The sequence below is a fragment of the Amblyomma maculatum genome, unplaced genomic scaffold (assembly GCF_055883805.1).
Source record: "Amblyomma maculatum isolate TAMU_Amacu unplaced genomic scaffold, ASM5588380v1 scaffold_163, whole genome shotgun sequence".
Classification (NCBI taxonomy): Eukaryota; Metazoa; Arthropoda; class Arachnida; order Ixodida; family Ixodidae; genus Amblyomma; species Amblyomma maculatum.
Window position 1 is genome coordinate 5556 of NW_028146887.1, and position 9740 is coordinate 15295.

Below are 9740 nucleotides of genomic sequence, written 5' to 3' on the forward strand. Positions count from 1 at the left end.
CCGACTGTTGGCTTCTTTCCTTCATGTATTATAACGAGCACCCTCATTTACCCTTGATTTATCTGCTTGTAGCTTACGGGGGTCTCGGTTCTGGCAGTCTTGAAGCCATAGGTAGCGTAAGAGGGTTCTAGCACAGCTTTCGCCCTCGCTCTTGATCACGTTCTACGTGACGCTGGCGGTAACAAAGGATGTCCCACGTCCGCCGCTATGGCTGAGGGTGGCGCTGGTGAACACTCTCAAGGTTCGTATACAGACAACATAAATACCCAAGAAAGTAGCAGGGGGGACAGCGGCCGATGTAGCTCAGTTGGTAGAGCACCGGACGTGTTATTCAGAGGTCGTGGGTTCGGATCCCACCATCGGCACGTTGTTTTTTCTTCTACTTCGTGTCTAATTATATTTCCCCTAAACAGATTACATTACTAATTTCTGTGGTTATCGAGATAAACATTAAAAAAAAATGACATAAAGATACCATCCCCAACGCTTCCCTTGGCCTCGCCGACTGTTGGCTTCTTTCCTTCATGTATTATAACGAGCACCCTCATTTACCCTTGATTTATCTGCTTGTAGCTTACGGGGGTCTCGGTTCTGGCAGTCTTGAAGCCATAGGTAGCGTAAGAGGGTTCTAGCACAGCTTTCGCCCTCGCTCTTGATCACGTTCTACGTGACGCTGGCGGTAACAAAGGATGTCCCACGTCCGCCGCTATGGCTGAGGGTGGCGCTGGTGAACACTCTCAAGGTTCGTATACAGACAACATAAATACCCAAGAAAGTAGCAGGGGGGACAGCGGCCGATGTAGCTCAGTTGGTAGAGCACCGGACGCGTTATTCGGAGGTCGTGGGTTCGAATCCCACCATCGGCACGTTGTTTTTTCTTCTACTTCGTGTCTAATTATCTTTCCCCTAAACAGATTACATTACTAATTTCTGTGGTTATCGAGATAAACATTAAAAAAAAAATGACATAAAGATACCATCCCCAACGCTTTCCTTGGCCTCGCCGACTGTTGGCTTCTTTCCTTCATGTATTATAACGAGCACCCTCATTTACCCTTGATTTATCTGCTTGTAGCTTACGGGGGTCTCGGTTCTGGCAGTCTTGAAGCCATAGGTAGCGTAAGAGGGTTCTAGCACAGCTTTCGCCCTCGCTTTTGATCACGTTCTACGTGACGCTGGCGGTAACAAAGGATGTCCCACGTCCGCCGCTATTGCTGAGGGTGGCGCTGGTGAACACTCTCAAGGTTCGTATACAGACAACATAAATACCCAAGAAAGTAGCAGGGGGGAGAGCGGCCGATGTAGCTCAGTTGGTAGAGCACCGGACGCGTTATTCGGAGGTCGTGGGTTCGGATCCCACCATCGGCACGTTGTTTTTTCTTCTACTTCGTGTCTAATTATCTTTCCCCTAAACAGATTACATTACTAATTTCTGTGGTTATCGAGATAAACATTAAAAAAAAAATGACATAAAGATACCATCCCCAACGCTTTCCTTGGCCTCGCCGACTGTTGGCTTCTTTCCTTCATGTATTATACCGAGCACCCTCATTTACCCTTGATTTATCTGCTTGTAGCTTACGGGGGTCTCGGTTCTGGCAGTCTTGAAGCCATAGGTAGCGTAAGAGGGTTCTAGCACAGCTTTCGCCCTCGCTCTTGATCACGTTCTACGTGACGCTGGCGGTAACAAAGGATGTCCCACGTCCGCCGCTATGGCTGAGGGTGGCGCTGGTGAACACTCTCAAGGTTCGTATACAGACAACATAAATACCCAAGAAAGTAGCAGGGGGGACAGCGGCCGATGTAGCTCAGTTGGTAGAGCACCGGACGCGTTATTCGGAGGTCATGGGTTCGGATCCCACCATCGGCACGTTGTTTTTTCTTCTACTTAGTGTCTAATTATCTTTCCCCTAAACAGATTACATTACTAATTTCTGTGGTTATCGAGATAAACATTAAAAAAATGACATAAAGATACCATCCCCAACGCTTTCCTTGGCCTCGCCGACTGTTGGCTTCTTTCCTTCATGTATTATAACGAGCACCCTCATTTACCCTTGATTTATCTGCTTGTAGCTTACGGGGGTCTCGGTTCTGGCAGTCTTGAAGCCATAGGTAGCGTAAGAGGGTTCTAGCACAGCTTTCGCCCTCGCTCTTGATCACGTTCTACGTGACGCTGGCGGTAACAAAGGATGTCCCACGTCCGCCGCTATGGCTGAGGGTGGCGCTGGTGAACACTCTCAAGGTTCGTATACAGACAACATAAATACCCAAGAAAGTAGCAGGGGGGACAGCGGCCGATGTAGCTCAGTTGGTAGAGCACCGGACGCGTTATTCGGAGGTCGTGGGTTCGGATCCCACCATCGGCACGTTGTTTTTTCTTCTACTTCGTGTCTAATTATCTTTCCCCTAAACAGAATACATTACTAATTACTGTGGTTATCGAGATAAACATTAAAAAAAAATGACATAAAGATACCATCCCCAACGCTTTCCTTGGCCTCGCCGACTGTTGGCTTCTTTCCTTCATGTATTATAACGAGCACCCTCATTTACCCTTGATTTATCTGCTTGTAGCTTACGGGGGTCTCGGTTCTGGCAGTCTTGAAGCCATAGGTAGCGTAAGAGGGTTCTAGCACAGCTTTCGCCCTCGCTCTTGATCACGTTCTACGTGACGCTGGCGGTAACAAAGGATGTCCCACGTCTGCCGCTATGGCTGAGGGTGGCGCTGGTGAACACTCTCAAGGTTCGTATACAGACAACATAAATACCCAAGAAAGTAGCAGGGGGGACAGCGGCCGATGTAGCTCAGTTGGTAGAGCACCGGACGCGTTATTCGGAGGTCGTGGGTTCGGATCCCACCATCGGCATGTTGTTTTTTCTTCTACTTCGTGTCTAATTATCTTTCCCCTAAACAGATTACATTACTAATTTCTGTGGTTATCGAGATAAACATTAAAAAAAAAATGACATAAAGATACCATCCCCCACGCTTTCCTTGGCCTCGCCGACTGTTGGCTTCTTTCCTTCATGTATTATAACGAGCACCCTCATTTACCCTTGATTTATCTGCTTGTAGCTTACGGGGATCTCGGTTCTGGCAGTCTTGAAGCCATAGGTAGCGTAAGAGGGTTCTAGCACAGCTTTCGCCCTCGCTCTTGATCACGTTCTACGTGACGCTGGCGGTAACAAAGGATGTCCCACGTCCGCCGCTATGGCTGAGGGTGGTGCTGGTGAACACTCTCAAGGTTCGTATACAGACAACATAAATACCCAAGAAAGTAGCAGGGGGGACAGCGGCCGATGTAGCTCAGTTGGTAGAGCACCGGACGCGTTATTCGGAGGTCGTGGGTTCGGATCCCACCATCGGCACGTTGTTTTTTCTTCTACTTCGTGTCTAATTATCTTTCCCCTAAACAGATTACATTACTAATTTCTGTGGTTATCGAGATAAACATTAAAAAAAAATGACATAAAGATACCATCCCCAACGCTTTCCTTGGCCTCGCCGACTGTTGGCTTCTTTCCTTCATGTATTATAACGAGCACCCTCATTTACCCTTGATTTATCTGCTTGTAGCTTACGGGGGTCTCGGTTCTGGCAGTCTTGAAGCCATAGGTAGCGTAAGAGGGATCTAGCACAGCTTTCGCCCTCGCTCTTGATCACGTTCTACGTGACGCTGGCGGTAACAAAGGATGTCCCACGTCCGCCGCTATGGCTGAGGGTGGCGCTGGTGAACACTCTCAAGGTTCGTATACAGACAACATAAATACCCAAGAAAGTAGCAGGGGGGACAGCGGCCGATGTAGCTCAGTTGGTAGAGCACCGGACGCGTTATTCGGAGGTCGTGGGTTCGGATCCCACCATCGGCACGTTGTTTTTTCTTCTACTTCGTGTCTAATTATCTTTCCCCTAAACAGATTACATTACTAATTTCTGTGGTTATCGAGATAAACATTAAAAAAAAAATGACATAAAGATACCATCCCCAACGCTTCCCTTGGCCTCGCCGACTGTTGGCTTCTTTCCTTCATGTATTATAACGAGCACCCTCATTTACCCTTGATTTATCTGCTTGTAGCTTACGGGGGTCTCGGTTCTAGCAGTCTTGAAGCCATAGGTAGCGTAAGAGGGTTCTAGCACAGCTTTCGCCCTCGCTCTTGATCACGTTCTACGTGACGCTGGCGGTAACAAAGGATGTCCCACGTCCGCCGCTATGGCTGAGGGTGGCGCTGGTGAACACTCTCAAGGTTCGTATACAGACAACATAAATACCCAAGAAAGTAGCAGGGGGGACAGCGGCCGATGTAGCTCAGTTGGTAGAGCACCGGACGCGTTATTCGGAGGTCGTGGGTTCGGATCCCACCATCGGCACGTTGTTTTTTCTTCTACTTCGTGTCTAATTATCTTTCCCCTAAACAGATTACATTACTAATTTCTGTGGTTATCGAGATAAACATTAAAAAAAAATGACATAAAGATACCATCCCCAACGCTTTCCTTGGCCTCGCCGACTGTTGGCTTCTTTCCTTCATGTATTATAACGAGCACCCTCATTTACCCTTGATTTATCTGCTTGTAGCTTACGGGGGTCTCGGTTCTGGCAGTCTTGAAGCCATAGGTAGCGTAAGAGGGTTCTAGCACAGCTTTCGCCCTCGCTCTTGATCACGTTCTACGTGACGCTGGCGGTAACAAAGGATGTCCCACGTCCGCCGCTATGGCTGAGGGTGGCGCTGGTGAACACTCTCAAGGTTCGTATACAGACAACATAAATACCCAAGAAAGTAGCAGGGGGGACAGCGGCCGATGTAGCTCAGTTGGTAGAGCACCGGACGCGTTATTCGGAGGTCGTGGGTCCGGATCCCACCATCGGCACGTTGTTTTTTCTTCTACTTCGTGTCTAATTATCTTTCCCCTAAACAGATTACATTAATAATTTCTGTGGTTATCGAGATAAACATTAAAAAAAAAATGACATAAAGATACCATCCCCAACGCTTTCCTTGGCCTCGCCGACTGTTGGCTTCTTTCCTTCATGTATTATAACGAGCACCCTCATTTACCCTTGATTTATCTGCTTGTAGCTTACGGGGGTCTCGGTTCTGGCAGTCTTGAAGCCATAGGTAGCGTAAGAGGGTTCTAGCACAGCTTTCGCCCTCGCTCTTGATCACGTTCTACGTGACGCTGGCGGTAACAAAGGATGTCCCACGTCCGCCGCTATGGCTGAGGGTGGCGCTGGTGAACACTCTCAAGGTTCGTATACAGACAACATAAATACCCAAGAAAGTAGCAGGGGGGACAGCGGCCGATGTAGCTCAGTTGGTAGAGCACCGGACGCGTTATTCGGAGGTCGTGGGTTCGGATCCCACCATCGGCACGTTGTTTTTTCTTCTACTTCGTGTCTAATTATCTTTCCCCTAAACAGATTACATTACTAATTTCTGTGGTTATCGAGATAAACATTAAAAAAAAAATGACATAAAGATACCATCCCCAACGCTTTCCTTGGCCTCGCCGACTGTTGGCTTCTTTCCTTCATGTATTATAACGAGCACCCTCATTTACCCTTGATTTATCTGTTTGTAGCTTACGGGGGTCTCGGTTCTGGCAGTCTTGAAGCCATAGGTAGCGTAAGAGGGTTCTAGCACAGCTTTCGCCCTCGCTCTTGATCACGTTCTACGTGACGCTGGCGGTAACAAAGGATGTCCCACGTCCGCCGCTATGGCTGAGGGTGGCGCTGGTGAACACTCTCAAGGTTCGTATACAGACAACATAAATACCCAAGAAAGTAGCAGGGGGGACAGCGGCCGATGTAGCTCAGTTGGTAGAGCACCGGACGCGTTATTCGGAGGTCGTGGGTTCGGATCCCACCATCGGCACGTTGTTTTTTCTTCTACTTCGTGTCTAATTATCTTTCCCCTAAACAGATTACATTACTAATTTCTGTGGTTATCGAGATAAACATTAAAAAAAAATGACATAAAGATACCATCCCCAACGGTTTCCTTGGCCTCGCCGACTGTTGGCTTCTTTCCTTCATGTATTATAACGAGCACCCTCATTTACCTTTGATTTATCTGCTTGTAGCTTACGGGGGTCTCGGTTCTGGCAGTCTTGAAGCCATAGGTAGCGTAAGAGGGTTCTAGCACAGCTTTCGCCCTCGCTCTTGATCACGTTCTACGTGACGCTGGCGGTAACAAAGGATGTCCCACGTCCGCCGCTATGGCTGAGGGTGGCGCTGGTGAACACTCTCAAGGTTCGTATACAGACAACATAAATACCCAAGAAAGTAGCAGGGGGGACAGCGGCCGATGTAGCTCAGTTGGTAGAGCACCGGACGCGTTATTCGGAGGTCGTGGGTTCGGATCCCACCATCGGCACGTTGTTTTTTCTTCTACTTCGTGTCTAATTATCTTTCCCCTAAACAGATTACATTACTAATTTCTGTGGTTATCGAGATAAACATTAAAAAAAAAAGACATAAAGATACCATCCCCAACGCTTTCCTTGGCCTCGCCGACTGTTTGCTTCTTTCCTTCATGTATTATAACGAGCACCCTCATTTACCCTTGATTTATCTGCTTGTATATATATATATATATATATATATATATATATATATATATATATATATATATATATATGATGGCGATCACTGGTGCGATCACTAGCATCTTCAGCAATTTTACCGTGGTGTTCCATCGCAAGGAGGACGCTCGTTATGTATTGTAGTGGCAGATCAAAACATTGATCTTGATACTACACTTTGGCGTCCATGACTCCAGCATTAGAAACAGGCGTTCCGTTTTATGTGACCAATTTCACATTAGCTTGTCTTAAAAAGGCATGAGAAATTATTTCGTCCACTGTTTTTCAGACATAATTATTACAGCTGTACCTGTAACTGTTTCTATTTGAATCGCTGTGCCATTTATTGAAAAATTTTCTTTAGTGTCTGGGCTCGCGGCTTCCATGGCTATGGCCACAATACACGCTCGGTGCAATGTTATATCATCGTCAGGAGGGGCCAGTAATCGACATCATATTTCTTCGGAATGCAGTCCCGCGACGAGCCGGTCCCTCAGAGCCTCGCTCAGAAACATGCCAAATTCGCAGGCTTCCGCTAGCCTCTTCAATTCGACTAAAACGTCCAAGGTGTTATCATGGGTTTCCTGCCTGCGCTGGTTGAACCGAACGCATTCGGTTACAAGCGGGTGTTTGGGAGCGTAGTACTAAGACCACTTACTACATCCTTGAATGAAGACTTCGCCGGCATGTGTGGCAGCAATAAGCTCTGGAGCGTGACATATAGGCCTTCTCGCCTATAGCCTTTAAGAGCATTTGCAGTTTCATGTCATCTGTAACGTCGTTGTTGGCAGCAGCGAATACCTCGAAGCGTTCCAGGTACACTTCGAAGTCTCCGCTGTCCGGCTGGAACTCTTTTAGCTTCCCGACGGTATTGGACATCCTAGCAGCCTAGCCATTCATCCCATTCTCGTCGCCAGTTGTAGTGTCCAGACGCCAGGCCAACAGGAATAGGAGGCTTTATTACGAAGTGCAAGCTTGCAGCCTCAACACAATGACCCTGTCCGTGACGAACGCTCGTCTGCGTAAGCTGCCGGCGCATGCGCATATATGACGAACGCGATCAGTCACTACAATACATAGCGAGCGTCCTACTCGCGATACAAGACCACGCTATAACAGGGCCACTGATAAGACAGTTAGAAGAAATTCTCGTTCTCTGTTTATATATATATATATATATATATATATATATATATATATATATATATATATATACATATATATATATATATATATATATATATATATATATATATATATATATATATATATATATATATTGTGAGCACTGTGTGGCGCTTCATCTTCTACATGGCTGGACGTGCTGCTTCGTCTTCATCCTGCTTTCTCTTGCAAATACCCATCGTCATCGCGGAGTGTGCTTGGCTGCAGTGGCCGACCAATCGATTCAGGTTTCCAATAAAACCTGATCCCCCAAGTCCGACCTTCGCGTTACCTTACACGTTGTGGAGGTGCGCCTTGATTTCCCCATTGCTTTGTCATCTGCATCCACCTGAAACACCGTTCTGGCCGCCGTTTGACCCCGACCACCATCGTCAGGGCCCAAGAGGGCCACGCCGCTGTTCTGGCTTCTACCAACTCGACCCCAGCTCCCCTTGCCACTTGGGCTGTCAGTAGCCGTCAGTCGACACGCAGATGTTCGCCGGTATCCGCGGCGACGACGCTGATGACTGACTCGACAGCTACGACCACGTCAGTGCTTTCAACCGGTGGGACGATTCTCCTAAACTAATTAATGTGTCCTTTTATTTGACGGATGTGGCCAAAACGTGGTTCTTAAACCATGAATCGACGATTCCGGACTGGGCTACCTTTAAACAAAAGTTACGCCAGGTGCAACGGGGACGTAGCGGTGGAACATCCGCCTCGCATGCAAGAGGACCATGGTTCAAATCCCGGCGCCACACAATTCTCGACCGGATTAAAAAAAATCCGCATGTCGATGGAATTGCGTAAGTATGTTTGGGGTGCGACCTGATGCCGGTGAACACCTCCGGCAACGCACACCCTCACCAGAACAGGAGTTGGCCACCCTGGTGCAGTAATTAACCGCAACCTCTCATGATAAGCTCAATGAAACGCCATCGGCTGCGGACCAACTGACCACGGCGGCAGTCAGACCTGTGACGCAGCAGGGGGTGCTAAGAATTCCTGGCTCCGCTGGACAGGCCGCCATTGGAAACTGACCCTGGCGGCGTTTAACGCTAGAACCCTAGCTAGTGAAGCTAGTTTAGCAGTGCTGTTAGAGGACCTAGAGGTATGAAATTGGATTTCATTGGACTTAGTGAGGTCAGGAGGCCGAATGAGGCATATACTGTACTGACGGGTTTTCGAGGTTTACCAGAGAGGCGACAACTAGGAGTAGGTTTGCTTGTCAGTAAGTATATAGCGGGTAATATAGATGAATTCTATAGTATAATTGTTAGGGGGGCAGGCATCGTAATTAGGCTTAATCAGCGGTATAAACTGAAGGTTGTACAGTCCTATGCACCCACATGTAGTTATGATGACCAGGAAGTTGAAACCTTCTACGAAGATCTAGAATTGGTAATGCGAAAAGTAGAGGCGCAGTACGCTGTACTAATGGGCGACTTGGCGACTTCAGTGCCAAGGTAGGGAAAAAGCAGGCAGGAGACCAGGCAATAGGTGACTATGGCATTGGTTCTAGGAATAGCAGGGGAGAGTTACTAGTTTAGTTTGCAGAGCGCAATAACTTAAGAATCATGAATACCTTCTTCAGAAAACGGAAGAACCGGAAATGGACATGAAATCTTCCTAACGGGGAGACTAAAAATGAAATTGGCTTCACACTGTGTTCAACCCCCGCCGTTATGCAATATGTAGACGTAATCGGGAAAGTGCGATGAAGTGAGTGCAGGATGGTGAGGTCCAAAATTAGCCTAACTCTGAAGAAGAAACGCAACAGATTCGTAAGAAAGGAACCCATCAACGAATTAGCGGTGAGGGGCAAGACAGAAGAGCTCAGGATCTCGCTACAAAATTGAAATCCAGCTCTAACTCAGGATGGCGACATTATCCTAGAAGCAATGAACAATACTTTCAGAGATATCACTACTGAGTGTGAAGTAGAAGTAGCCGGTAGGATAGTTAGAGAGGATACCGGTAAGCT

The 9740-nt window shown here is 47.5% G+C and overlaps 2 non-coding genes across 2 annotated transcripts; both read left to right on the plus strand.

Moving 5' to 3' along the window:
- The first annotated feature begins 292 nt into the window (after nt 1-292).
- Nucleotides 293-365, plus strand: TRNAT-UGU (transfer RNA threonine (anticodon UGU)). The gene has a single exon. It is a non-coding gene; the product is annotated as a tRNA-Thr (tRNA).
- A 428-nt stretch (nt 366-793) lies between these two features.
- Nucleotides 794-866, plus strand: TRNAT-CGU (transfer RNA threonine (anticodon CGU)). The gene has a single exon. It is a non-coding gene; the product is annotated as a tRNA-Thr (tRNA).
- Nucleotides 867-9740: the final 8874 nt, after the last annotated feature.